The sequence below is a fragment of the Pongo abelii genome, chromosome 8 (assembly GCF_028885655.2).
Source record: "Pongo abelii isolate AG06213 chromosome 8, NHGRI_mPonAbe1-v2.0_pri, whole genome shotgun sequence".
In the NCBI taxonomy this organism is placed as follows: Eukaryota; Metazoa; Chordata; class Mammalia; order Primates; family Hominidae; genus Pongo; species Pongo abelii.
The window spans coordinates 25,614,017-25,629,414 of record NC_071993.2 but is presented as its reverse complement, the minus strand read 5'-3'; the positions used below and the strand labels follow the sequence as shown (position 1 = coordinate 25,629,414).

At 35.3% G+C, this 15,398-nt stretch overlaps 1 protein-coding gene across 1 annotated transcript in view; it reads right to left on the bottom strand.

Annotated features, from left to right (window-relative positions):
- Positions 1-15,398, bottom strand: part of GPR158 (G protein-coupled receptor 158) — a 424,507-nt gene that overhangs the window by 134,300 nt on the left and 274,809 nt on the right. The gene's annotated exons all lie outside the window — the stretch shown is intronic.

The following is a 15,398-nucleotide window of genomic DNA, read 5'->3' as shown; positions in this document are numbered from 1 at the left end:
TTAGCTTGCGGCTATTTTGGCTTAGGGGAAAGTCCCCTTAAGGAAGTTGCTATTGACCCAGGAAGAACAGCCAACTTAGCCACTTAGTCCCTCACTTTCAATCCAAAAAATTTACAAACGAGATCTTGCCTGTATTTCTAAAATATGAGCCACCAGTGCATACTGAATGCCATCCCTAAACTATTTCACAAATACCTGTGGGATAGTGTTGGTGGGTAAAAAAAGCACATGCACAAGGTCTTGAAGTCTCCATATCTCCCACCACACTAAAATATAACCCCTAAAACTCACAAACACAGCTTCGCTATGTGCACAACATAAATCACATTAAATAATAAGGGTATCTCACCTTGTGAACATGCATACATGTTATTCTTTACTCAAAATTCAAAAGAGTTAGTTGATTTGATTTTCAAATAAATTTCTGAATAGTTTGCTAAGCATGAATATATCTAATAACCTTAAGATATTTTGTTAGACTTAAAATAGCATTATCTTCTCAAAGCAAAATTCTTAGAATTGAAGCAAGAAATAAAAGTCCAGTAAAATCAATCTTATTTTCTACAATAAATTTTGCTTTAATGAATTCAAGTATCAATGTAGAGCAAATATATCAATTAATACTACAAACACAAAAACAGGTCATTTTAGGCATGCTGTGTTTTCACTAAATATAATACAAAATGTATACAGAAATTACACGTGGTGTAAATATCTTAACAGGAAAATAATTTGTAGTAGTAACAATTAATTTTGTAACAGTAAAAAAATTCTGAAAGGCCAAACCACAATACTGCATTATATAAAAGAACTCTCAGACAACTGGATAGCCAAGGAGAAAAAATTCTAATTCCCCTTCCAGAAATCCCTGTGGGGTATTGTTAAAGATATAGAAATACTTTGTGTAACCCTCAAAAAAAACTCAGGGCTTGCATTAATTTAAGAATTTGGGAATAGAGAAACAAGTTTAGTCAGTGAAGAGCCTTGATTATTTGAGTGGCTTCTTGCTATTGGTCATTATGTTAGACAGCAGATACTTTTGGTGAAAAGAAAATTTCTATCAGCAAGCATTTAAATGGGTTTTGGCTGGCAGAATTTCCAAAGTGGCAAGGTACATTTGCATAGTATGCCTAATTATGAAACTTATTTTTTAAACTTTCCAAAAAAGACACAAAAAATGAAAATCCAAAATATTATACATGACCGTCTGTAAAATAATTTGTACACTATTGGTTGGCTGAACAAGAGGACATGAAAAGCTGCTGCAAGGCACAATGAAGACAGACAGACTTTGGAGTTAACTCCATCTCAGTTTGAATTATGAAATAACCACTTTGAGTTGGGCAACCTTGAACTTCAATGGTCTCACCCATAAAACGGGTATTTTAATCTTCACCTTATTAAATCTGACAGATTTATTAAATATGAAGTATGCAAAATGGCTGGCATTGTACCTGGTGCTTAATAAGTAGATACCTATTCTTCAAGGTAGAGAACAGCACCAGGATGATGAATTTGAAAACTAGAAGGAATATATCGCTAACAGTCAAATTTTGTTTAATGCTTGGGATCCAAAATGACCCAAGAGGAGACGAATGCCTCGAGTTGGGGACCTTCCCAGGGCTGTGGTCATGCTGTGGTTTAATGGCCTCTTCCATCCTGCAATATTTCCTAAGATTTTAGGTCCAGTAGGCTCAGTAGCAGTGTCACAACCATCACTACCACATAACAGCAGCAGGAGTACATGCTTTTATATGTTCTCAGAGCAGATAACCTGTCTCCTTTTCATTTGTAATTGTTGAACAATCTTCTTAAGAGTTCACTGCCTTGCTCCTGGCTAAGCAGAGGAGCCCATAATTTCAGATTCTAAATTGGAACTCTGACAAGTGGTTCCATAATAAAATGTAAGTCCTGTTCAAAATGTGCACTTTTTTCTTTCAAAATATTATTTGGAAGAGCTGGCTTTGTGGCCTCACAGAATGAGCAGGAACCTAATAGGTGAGATTTTAGGACAGAGAAGACACCCATACTCTCCAACATATTTCCTCCACTGTCTTATTGGTACTAGAAAATCTTTTAACTGGCACAGAGCCTTTTATTTTATGCTTGGTACCAAGGATTAATACACAATTTTGTAAGTAATACATTGACAAGTTCAAAGCAAAATATAGGAATCTTGTTTAGAGTCTCACTGGTAGGGTGAGGAAGGACAGAAAAGGCACTAAGTGTGTACGGGGGAGGGGGGTGGTTGAAAATTGAAGATGGATGAGAGAGATAATGAGCAAAATAACAGAGACCAAGAAAAAAATGTCATCTCCTTCATAGTTATGCCTGAGATAGAAAGAAATGGTGATATGACACTATAACCAGAGTTGTTAACTGGGAAATTTATAAAAAAACTTAATTGAAAGATGATCAGTAATACGCAGTATGACACTATTTATACAAAACACATACACGTAAAACAACACTATACATTTTCTCTATGTATCCAGGCATACCTCATCTATCTATCTGTCCGTCCGTCCATCCATCCAGGCAAACCTCAGAAATATTTTGGGTTTGGTTTCAGACCACAGCAATAAATCAAGTATCAAAATAAAGTGAATCACACAAATTTTGTGGTTTCCCAGTGTGTATAAAAGTTACGTTTACACTATAGTGTAGGCTATTAAGTATGCAATAGCATTATGTCTAAAAAATAATGTATTTGCCTTAAGAAAAAAAATACTTTATGGCTAAAAAATGCTAATAATCATCTGAGGCTTCATCAAGTTCTAATCTTTTTGCTGGTGGAGGGTCTTGCTTCCATGTTGATGGCTGCTGACTGATAAGGGTGGTGGCTACTGAAGCTTTGGATGGTTGTGGCAATTTCTTAAAATAAGAAAACAATGAAGTTTGCTGTGCCAGTCGACTCTCCCTTTCATGAGAGATTTCTTTGTAGCATGTGATGCTGTTTGATAGCATGTTACCTACAGTTGAAGTTCTTTCAAAATTGGAATCAATCCTCTTAACTATAATAATGTAATATTCTAAATCCTTTGTTGTCATTTCAACAATGTCCATAGCATCTTCACCAGGAGTAGATTCCATCTGAAAAAACTACTTGTTTGCTCATCCATAAGAAGCAACTCCTCATTCATTCAAGTTTTATCATGAGATTATGGTAACTCAGACACAGGTTCAGGCTCCACTGCTAATTCTAATTCTCTAGCTATTTTCACCAAATCTGCAGTTAGTTCCTTCACTGAAGTCTTGAACGCCTCAAAGTCATTCATGAGGGTTAGAATCAATGTTTTCCAAACTCTTGTTGATATTTTCATCTCCCATGAATCATAAATGTTCTCAATGGCATCTAGAATGGTGAATCCTTTCCAGAGGTTTTCAGTTTACTTTGCCCAGATCTATCAGATGAATCACTATGGCAATGATTGCCTTATAAAATGTGTTTCTTAAATAAGAAGATGTGAAAGTCTAACTCCTTAATCCATGGGCAGCAGAATGAATGCTGTGTTCGTGGGCATGAAAACATTAATCTCCTTGCATATCTCCATCAGAGCTCTTGGGTGACTATGTGCATTGTCAATGAGCAGTAATATTTTGAAAGGAACCTTTTTCTGAGAAGTCTCATCAGTGGGCTTAAAATATCCAGTAAATCATGCTATAAATAGATGTGCTATCACATCCAAGCTTTGTTGTTACATTTCTACAGCACAGGCAGAGTTGGTTTAGCATGATTCTTAAGGCCCCTAGGATTTTCAGAATGGTCAATGAGCATTAGCTTTGACTTAAAGTCACTAGTTGCATTTGCCCCTAACAAAAGGGTCAATCTTTCTTTTGAAGTTTTGAAGCCAGGCATTGACTTAACCTCTCTAGCTATGAAAGTCCTGGCCTGGTGTGGTGGCTCATGCCTGTAATCCCAGCACTTTGGGAGGCCAATGCGGGCAGATCACAAGGTCAGGAGATCGAGACCATCCTGGCTAACATGGTGAAACCCCGTCTCTATTAAAAATACACACACACACACACACACACACACACACACAAATCAGCTGGGCGTGGTGGCAGGCACCTGTAGTCCTAGCTACTTGGGAGGCTGAGGCAGGAGAATGGCGTGAACCCGGGAGGTGGAGGTTGCAGTGAGCCAAGATCACACCACTGCACTCCAGCCTGGGCAACTGAGCAAGACTCCATCTCAAAAAGAAAGTCCTAGATGGCATCTTCTTCCAATAGAGGGCTATTTCATCAATACTGAAAATCTGTTGTTTCGTGTAGCTACCTTCACTGATGATCTTAGCTAGATCTTCTGGGTGACGTGCTGCAGCTTCTCCATCAGCACTTGCTGCTTCACTTTACACTTTTATGTTATAGAGATGGCTGCTTTCCTTGTACCTCACGAACCAACCTCTGCTAGCTTCTAACTTTTCTTCTGTAGTTTCCTCAACTCTCTCAGCCTTCACAGAATTGAAGAGAGTTAGGCCCTTGCTTTGGATTAGGCTTTGGCTTAAGGCAGTGTGGTGACTGGTTTAATCTTCTATCTAGAGTACTCAAACTTTCTCCATATCAGCAATAAGCCTGTTTTGCTTTCTTATCATACATGTGTTCACTGGAGTAGCATTTTTAATTCCCATCAATTTTTCCTTTGCATTTACAAATTGGCTATTTAGTGCAAGAGGCCTAGTTTTCAGCTATCTCAGCCTCCACTATGTCTTTCTTATTAAGCTTAATCAATTCTAGCTTTTGATTTAAAGTGAGTGATATGTGACTCTTCCTTTCACTTGAACACTAAAGGCCATTGTAGGATTATTAATTGGCCTAATTTCAACATTGTTATGTCTCAGGGAATAAGGAGGGCTGAGAAGAGGGAGAAAGATGGAGGAATTGCTAGTTGGTGGAGCAGACAGAACACATTCAACACTGATCACTTAAGTTCACTGTCTTATGTGGGTGCGGTTCATGGCATTCCAAAACAATTACAATAGTAACATCAAAGATCAGTGATCACAGATATAATAATACTAAAAGCATTTGCTGAAATATTGCAAGAATTACCAAAATGTGACACAGAGATACAAAGTGAGCACATGCTGTTGGAAAAATGGCTATGATAGATTTTCTCAATGTAGAGTTGCCACAAACCTTTAATTTGTAAGACACATGGTATCCGTCAAGCACAATAGAGCAAAGCACAATAAAACAAGGTATGTCTATATACATATACATACTAAATAGATGTCTGGAGGATACATATTAAGTTGATAACAATGTTTGTTTGTTTGTTTCCAGAGAAAAGGGTAGATTTGGGGATAGATCAACTTATCTAGAAATATGTTAATATCTTTGAAGGAGAGGTAGTCATTTATTACTATGTAATATATTTTAATAAATAAATTTTTAAAACCTTCGTGTCAACTCAACTATTAGAAAATCTATGATTTTAGGCTGGGCATGGTGGCTCAAGCCTGTAATCCCAGCACTTAGGGAGGCCGAGGTGGGCGGATCAATTGAGGTCATGAGTTCGCCTGGCCAATGTGGCGAAACCCCGTCTCTACTAAAAATACAAAAATTTGCTGGGCGTAGTAGCAGATGCCTGTAGTCCCAGCTACTTGGGAGGCTGAGGCAGGAGAATCCCTTGAACTTGGGAGGCAGAGGTTGCAGTGAGCCCAGATCAAGCTACTGTACTCCAGCCTTGGCAACAGAGCAAGACTCCATCTCAAAAGAAGAGGAAAAAAAAAAAAGAAAATCTCTGATTTGGTATTATAATATGCAAATATTATTCAATAAGTCTAAACAAAGCCCTTCCTTTAACTAATATTCTTTAATGAGTTTTTATTTGGCACCAGCTGATGCATATAATCATCAAAATCTGTATCTTATAATTTTTGCAGGTGAATATAATGCTGGGGGAATTATCATTGAGCCTAACTCTCTGGTTTGGAACCCATAAACCCTAATCAATATACCTCCCAAGTTTACAATAGAGGTGAGTATATTCTACCTTACTCCATTTCCATCCCAACTTCCCCACTTTGTAAACTTTCAGAACTGACTTATGGAGGTTTATAATAGCCAGATATCAAACCCATAGACACACACACAAAAAAAGTCAAATTATATTATACTCATTTCTATCAAATTATATCAAAGTCAATTTCTAAATTCCATGTTTGGATGCCAAGTATAGAAGCATAAGATGAAGCACAGTTGTAATTGCCATAGAAGATTTGCCTGGGATATAAGCACCCAGAGAAAGCTAAGTCACTGGATGTAATAAGAAGAGAAGAATGCTCAAGGCTGCATTTTTAGAAGTAATTAAAATGGCTTATTATTATTTTCCTGATTCTATGGGGACTAAGTACTTCATTTATATTTTTTAAACATTTTTAGCCTCTGCGGAAATTAATGTACATCTTGCTAAAACAAGGCAGCTATTTTTTTGGACACTGCTGATTTCTTCAGCCTTACAACATTTAGACCTTCTCTTACGAAAAAAACCTCTGAAGATAAATATGCTTTTATATAGTTGGACCCAGCATCTATGAGGAAAATATAAGAGAGCAACAGAATTATATTTTGAAAGAGATGAACTAGCATAAGTTTGAATGACAAACCAAGACTGTATAAATCTATATCCTTTTAAAAAAGATATACCAATGCAAGCAGGATAACAAACTTATGAGCTGTACTTTTTCTTTTAAAATTATGCTATTTCAACGAGAAATTCATGGACAGAGGGACTTCATAGGAAACCTGACAAACACCTGATAAAATAATTACACAATATGGATTGGAAAAAAAGATGTAAAAGGTGAACCTAAAGAGAATCTTAACATTGAGAGGTATGAGGACACTATCTTTCAATAATTTTATTAACAATTACATAAATGGAAAAGAATAAACTACATCCGGTTTGAAAGACTGCATATAGTTAGCTTATGTTAAGAAGATCTGTGATAAAATATTTAAAAACCAATCAAATTTTGTAAAATTTCTCAAGGCACAATTATATAAAATGTGGTCAGTTAAAATCAATTTTAGGTTTTTAGGAGAATTCTCAGCAATAAAAAAGCTATTTTCATAAAAATGAAGAGATAGGGTCACGGAAGAGACTCCCAAAGTAAAATGTATGTAAGTTAGAGAATTGCAAATTGATGGATTAAACCACATAGATTTGATCGCTAGATGGTCTGGTACTTTGGTATTAACCATTTATTAGCTGTGAGATCTTGGGCAAGTTGTTTAACCTTTGAGCTTCAGTTTCTTCATTTATAAGATGGGTATAATAATGCCCAGGTGTATATTGTTGCAGAGATTGGCAATAATGCTGCCTGGCACAGAGCAGGGGCTCAGTCAACGGTAGTTCTTCATGAATCTTTCAAGTACAGATAGAGGAAATGAAGTCAGCAGAGAAGCGAAGCTCACTCAGCTGATCAGTGCCAGAACAGTCCTGTCTTCCATAGCTGCTGGTTCTCAAATCAGTGAGATTTCCTCGGCGCATCCAATCTGACCCTTAGTGATTTTCTTACCCAAAGTAACAAGAACAGAATATGTAATAATGTAGTAACAAAAACATGTAACACTACCAAACTACTTAAAAATAAATTACAAGTAAGGGTTTGGTACAGGTATTATAAAAAATTTACTAATCAATTTTAAATTCTTGACAGTCTTAATTAAAACACTAAAAGAAGTTGTCATATTGCCTTAAGTAGGTATTCTTTCTAACTTCTAAGGCTTCATAAGAACGCCCATTTTTTCATACAGCATAATTTATAGGTGAACAGTTTAATAAGACCTTTTTGAAGGTAAGTTTATCAAAAAATAAAGTTCACATTGATTTATACATAATTTTATGTTCTTTAAAACAGTATGACACACTAAATAAAAAATTAATGATTTTATATACATGTGAAATTAGAAATAACAAGTCATTCATTATTAATTATGATTTATCATATATAGCCAGGCAAAAACTTTACATGGCTATGGTGATTTTTTGTTGTTGTTTTCAAAATTTACATGAGATGCTTGTCAATTCATTTTGCTTTGTTTCAAATAATGTGCACACTTAAATGTATTCCCCTCCAGTCTCATCTGATTTTATATCTCAAAATTGCTGACTCACTGCAGTTGCAGAGATGCAGAATAACTTAGATGCATGAGAAAGAATGTTTTGGATACCCTTCACTTAGCTTATCCCTCATGCTCATGACCAAAAGCAACTCAGCACCCAAACACTTGTTATCAGCCTTCTCCTCATCTTTCAGACCCCTTTTCTGGCTAAGAAGCCTTTCAAATACATTCCTAAGATGTGGATGGCTTTGTCCTTACTTGGCCTCATTTTTCCGATGGCTTCACTGTAAAAATATGCAAAATTAGCTGCTACTTCTCTGTAACCTATTTGTGCCCTTCAAATTCCTTTTTCTTCCAATACTACTACATAGAGTAACTCATATTTCACTTAAGTAAATTCTCTAAATGAAAAAAAAAAGCATACAGAAGTCATACAGTCAAGAACATCACATAAAGAGATCCTGCCTTGAGGGGTTACTGTACGTTCTTAAAGTAGCATAAAATTACAGAAACAAGCAATGGCATTTGCTTAGACTTCTACTATTCATTAAAAGCTATTAACAGGCCAGACGCAGTGGCTCACATCTGTAATCCCAGCACTTTGGGAGGCCAAGGCTGGTGGATCACTTGAGGTCAGGAGTTCAAGACCAGCCTGGCCAACATGGTGAAACCCCGTCTCTACTAAAAATACAAAAAAAAAAAAAAAAAAAAAAGTTGGGCATGGTGGCGGGCACCTGTAATCCCAGCTACAAGGGAGGCTGAGGCAGGAGAATTGCTTGAACCCGGGAGGCAGAGGTTGCAGTGAGCTGAGGTCACACCACTGCACTCCAGCCTAGGTGACAGGGCGAGACTCCAACACACACACACACACAAAGCTATTAACATTATTTTTCAAACAAAAATTAGACTATTGAAAGAACAAAGACCCCCTATGAAAAGTCTTAATAGAATTAAACTGTAAAGATTATTAGATATTTAAAAATGTGACACTATTGAGAGAAAACACTTGATTACCCTTTCAAAGCATCACTCTTTGTTACACTGAGATAAACTCAAATATTAGCGAGTTTGACATCAGTCATTTTTAAAAAAACATAAAATGTACTTTATATTTAGAGAAATTCAATAGACTTCACAAGTCATTCCTCAGTTTCACCTGACTGCTAAGTAAAAACAGATGTAATAATTTTTCTTTAACATTTGAACCTTTTTAATCTTGGAAGTTTCTGGTTTTTTAAAAATTTGAAATGTCAAGAACTGGGTTCTGCAAGGTAACTACTTTAAAATTCTACTGCTCACACCTAGGCAAAACAGCCCATCAACTGGTTGCTAGAACTCATCAGTAACGCCTCAGTCTTCTAAAAAAAGGAGAAAAATGTCATAATAGGAAGAGAATTTCTCAGAACTGTTAAGTTTATCTTTAACACACTGTCTATCCTCTGTAGTATGCTTGGAAATGTATGAAATGCCCAGAAAAAGTGTAAAACAAAGAAACATTTCCTGTTTTGTTTGACATTTGGAGATAGCCTAAACATTCCAGGACTTGTTATGCTCCTTATGCTATACTCTACATGTAACACAACAATTTTTGATTCTGACAAGACATTTACAAGGATACAAAAAAGTGTGATAAGCATTTCAGCAAGAAAACAAACACAAAAATGATTTAATAAGGTGTAACAGATGCCCCCTATTTGCAAGAAGAGGAAGCAGTTCAGAAATTTAAAATAGCAGTATCGTATTTGACAGGCAAGCAACAAACGTAGACTATAAAGGGTTGTAGGGTAGCGATTGTTATTTAGATGCAAAGATGATGAAGACAGGAATTTAAAACTCAATCTCTAAAATGGTATAAACATTTATAGATCAAGTTGGATTCCGATTTGCCTCAAACTTGGGAGCATTAAGAACTGCCAAATGGGTATTATAAAATTTAGTCCACATTGAATGTATCATTCTTAAAGTTGTCTGCCAAAGGACAAAGTGTAACAAAAGAGGGGAAAATATTAATTAGCTAACATCCTGTTTACATTTTTGTTGTCAGTTTTAGTCATTTGCTTCACTAAATTCTGCTGTTTCATTGGTCTTTATGCTTATCGGCGAATTATTAATATGTTGCAATTACATATCTTGATATTTTAGAGTCTTATATATTCTATCATGAACATGAGTAAGTAACGATTTTCAAATAATAAATTCACAAGTCTTAGCTAAATAATAAATGCTAACCCGTACAGAATTCATAAAGCTCACATTAACTGATGGATGTTTTAATTAGTCTTCTTTCTTATCTGTGATGAATCTTTTGCTCTAACATAGATTATTTTACACATTAGGATCAGACTATCAACTCAGAAAGACACAAAAGACAGAAGAGAAATAATTAAATACATACAGAAATCTGACAGTAGAGAATTACTGAAAAATTAAGGCAATGTTATAAAACCAAATGTTAGAAAAAAAAGTTTTATAATAAAACACATTTTTTTAAAAGCAAGTGTTTAACCTTATCAAAAGCTGAACTACTACTAAATCAGTTTCCTGGAAGTAACAAGCTTTTTGAAACTTTCTAAACTAATAACTCCAAACAGATATCTTCAGCCCAAACCTCTTTCTAACCTTTAGACTCATTTTTCATTTGTTTCCTAGATATTTCCACCTGAATGACCTATATAGAGGCACCTCAAACTCAAGATGTCAAAAACTAAATTTTTCCAACCTGCTTTTCTATTTAAGTTCCCCATCCTGGTGAAATATAATAAATAATTTACCAATGTCATAGTCAAACTATATCTGAAAAATATATATACAGGCTAGAAATAAAGAAGTGGGTTTTATGAAATATTCATGTTTAACTATTGGTATTTTTCAGAACTCCCAAAATTTTGTTGACCAACTGCCTTACTAAATAAATGAATGAGTGACTGACTGACTAAATAAATGATGAAATGGAAAAATCCAGTACTGTTGATGCATTTTCAAGGGGAGAGGAAATTCTTCATTTTTAATACATGGTCTCTTCTGTGATTTAGAGAATAAGTTAAACAGTCCAAATCTTATAAGGAGAAGGAGGAGGATAAAAAAGTAACAGAAGGAAAATGGGAGAAGTAGAAAAAACTATCTATTTATATTTGGTTTAACATACTACTAATCTTGGTTTCACAGGGATTAAAAATGGGTGAGGCAGACAGGGTGGGTGGAGGCAGAACAGGACCCAGGTGTAAATGAAATCACTGTCCTTTTACCTTTCTCACAGATGCCTTCATCTGTATTTACTGTTACTCTCCTGCCCTTAGCCCTCCCACCTCAGACAACTAATAGCTTCGTGTCACCTTTTCTGTCCTCTCATCCAGGCTTGCCTTCTTCAAGTAAGGCACATATTTCAAAGTAATTCCCTTATCCCTCCTAATCCATAACTTTCAATTTCTTCCACACCTTAATCTTTCTTACAAAGAAAAAGAATATAATACATTTCAATTAGGCTGTTAATAATTGAGAGTAATTTAATCATTTCTCCTCCAGGTCAGACTTGGAAGACAAAATAGCCAAATAGCCAACACGTAAAATCTAAAGGCAAAGATCTTTATCTCTGAAAGGTAGAGAATGACATGTTGGCACAGTGAGCCTTCTCATGTCCTCAAATATCACTGTCTGTCACTGTGACTGTTCCCATATAGAAACTAACCAAAGTATCAACATTTAATCAGAAACTGAGATATAGAATTTCCTTTTAGTAATAAAAGGAACTTCATCTTGCCAATCTTGTGTTGAAGATAATTTTTTAAGAAGGAATTCACATTTCAAAAAGGTTTTATTTCCATTTATGCATTTACATTTTATGAAGAATAAATGAATTCAGTAAAGTTGTAGGATACAAAATCAACATACAAAAATCAGTTGTGCTTCTATACATCAACAACAAACTATCTAAAAAAGAAATTAATAAAACAATCTCATTTTCAATAGCCTAAAATGAAAATATGGAAATAAATTTAACCAAGGAGGTGAAAGAGCTGTACATTAAAAACTACAAGATATTGATGAAATAAATTAAAACACAAATTAATGTGATATCCCATGTTAATGAATTGAAAAATTTAATACTGTTAAAATATCCATACTACCCAAAGTAATCTACAGATTCAATGCAATCTCTATCAAAATTCCAGTGACATTGTTCACAGAAATAGAAAAAAAAAATCCAAAAATGCATGTAAACCACAAAAGACCCCAAAACAGCTAAAGCAATTACAAGTCAAAAGAACAAAGTTGGAGGCATCAAAATACTTGACTTCAAAATATACTGCAAAGCTATAGTAATCAAAACAGCATGGCACTGGCATAAAAACCAGACACGCAAACCTATGGAACAGAATTGAGAGCCCAGAAATAAATCTATACATTTATGGTCAATTGATTTTTGATAAAGATGCCAAGAACACACAATAGAAAATGAACAGTCTCTTCAGTAAATTGTATTGGGATAATGAGATATGCATAAACAGAAGAATGAAATCAGATCCTTATCTCACATCACATAATACACATACACAAAAATCCACTCATTAATTGGAATTAATAAGAATATTAATTTTTTTAAAAGAAAACATACAAATAGCCAACTGGTATATGAAAATGTGCTCAACATCACTAATCATCAGAGAAATGAAGAAAAACAAAGATACAAGAAATAAAACTACCACAAGATGTCACCTCACATCTGTTAGAATGGCCATTATCAAAAAGACAAGAAATAACAAGTATTAGAGAAGATATGGAGGAAGGGGAATCCTTGCATACTGGTGGGATGAATGTAAATTAGTATGGCCATTATGGAAAACAGTATGATTTTTCCTCAAAAAATTAAAAATAGAATAATCGTATGATCCAGTAATCCCACTAACAGATACATAGTCAACAGAAATGAAATCAGTATGTCAAAGCGGTATCTGCACTCCCACGTTCACTGCAGCATTACTTACTACAGCCAAGACATGAAATCAGCCTTAGACTCTATCCACGGATACATAGATATAGAAAAATGTGGTGTATGTACACAATGGAATGCTATTCAGCCTTTAAAAAGCAGGAAATCCTGTCATTTGTGACAACATGGATAAATCTGGAGGACATGCTAAGTGAAATAAGCCAGAGAGAGAAAGACAAATACTGCATGATCTCACTCAGATGTGAAATCTAAGAAAGTTGAACTCATGGCAACAGAGAGTAGAATGGTGGCTGCAGGGGCTAGAGGGCAGGGGAAGTGAGGAGATACTGATCAAAGAGTAAAAACTTTCAGGTATAAGATGAATAAGTTCTGAGGATCTAATATACAGAATGGGTGGTGATGGATGTGTTAATTAATTTGGTTTTGATAATTAATAACCAGCGTATATCATATCCTTATGTTGTATACTTTGAATATATACCATCTTTGTCAATTAAATATTTCAAAATTTAAAAGAGTAAGTCCATCTAACCACAATTACCACACATCTGTGCCTCAGTAAGACCCCTAAGGCCTTGTTGAAGACAAGATATATGAGTAGATTTGCTTCCCTTTATCCATTTCTTTGATTGAAGCAAAAGTTTGTATAATAAGGAAGTCCAGCTTTTCTGATGTGACAAGTGCCATGACATGCTGGGTGGGTGCCACTTCAAGGTCCAGAACAGCAACTCTCTTCCACTGCCACAAATATACTCCATTTACTGTAGTTTTTTCTGTTTCTTTTTTGGCTACATTTTTAAGACTATAAAAGAGATATAAATGAATGAATTGCAGGAATACAAAAGCCAATTTTGGCCAGGCGCCGTGGCTCATGCCTATAATCCTAGCATTTTGTGAGGCAGGGGCAAGAGGATTATTTAACCCCAGGAGTTTGAGACCAGCCTGGGCAATGCAATGGGACCTCATCTCTACAAAAAAATATATATATATATATATATATATATATAATTAAAAGTTTTCTGGGCATGGTGGCACGCATCTGTTGTCCCAGCTACCAGGAAGGCTGAGGCGGGAGGATCGCTTGAGCCCAGGAGGTTGAGTCTGCAGTGAGCTATGTCCACACCACTGCACTTCAGCCTGGGTGACAGAGCAAGGTCATGTCTCAAAAAACAAAAACAAAAACCAAACCAAACCAAACCAAAAGAAAACAAAAAGCCAATTTGGGAGAAGGTGGGGAGATACATCCATCTAGAACCACTCTACTGGGTAAAACAGGGACCTAGAAGTATATCCAGCATTGCTAGTTCATCCATTCAAGGGAATTTTTCTCCATGAAAGACACCTCCTCGCTCTAACAAAATGTTAATAATGAATGTGGTAATGAGTAACAACAATGATAACAATAATGATGACAACAGATGCATTTTTGTACCAGCTATCATTCTAGCACTTCACACTTATTAACCCCACAAAACACATTTAACCCTCACAACAAATAGTAGATACGCACTTTATAATTGAAAAAGCCTGAGGATTAGAGAGGTTAAAAAAATATATATGGCCAAAGAAATGGATGGAACTGACATTACACACTGGTATTACTCAACTTTGCCCTAGCACTTTTAACATCCCATTTTGTAAAGCTGTCATTTTAAAATAGTATCTGGATAGTGGCTCCTGAAGCAGCTTTTACTAACCTTCTACTGAAATATAAAAACATATGTGAAATAGGAAACCACGCCCTGCTGTGAACAGGGAATTCAAAGCAGAAATACAAATAGAAGTAAAAAGTGTGAAAAACTTGTCTTCCTCACAAGTAATTGGGAAATGCAAATTAAAATTATTCTATTTGATTTTAAACCCATTTGATTAAAAAAGTTAAAAAGACTGATACTGTCTGTCAATCACTGATTAAAATGCTAAGAAGTGGGCAATTTCATGCTAATGGAAATACACATTGATGAATCCTTTGGGTAGGCAACTTTGAAGGGTCTATGAAAATTTTAAGTGTGTACTTAATTGTACCTGCAACTTCACATTTAGGGGGCTTATCTTAAAGCACTACTTAAGCACCATTTGTGTGCATGTCTGCACAAAAATATACGCACAAGAATGTTTACCAAAGCACCACTGGTACAGTACCTGTTGAAAAAGTTGAAACAGTTGGAATATCCATTAATAGGAGATGATATAACATATGGTTCATCCATATGATGTGATATTTAGCTATTCGAAAAATGAAAAAAAAACCACATATACAGACAGGCAAAAGTTCCAAGGATTTTTTAGAAATAATTCTTAAAAATCTTTATTAGATGAAGGCATGATATGAGTATGCATGCATGTATCTAACCCTTGATGGCAGATTTGGAAAAGA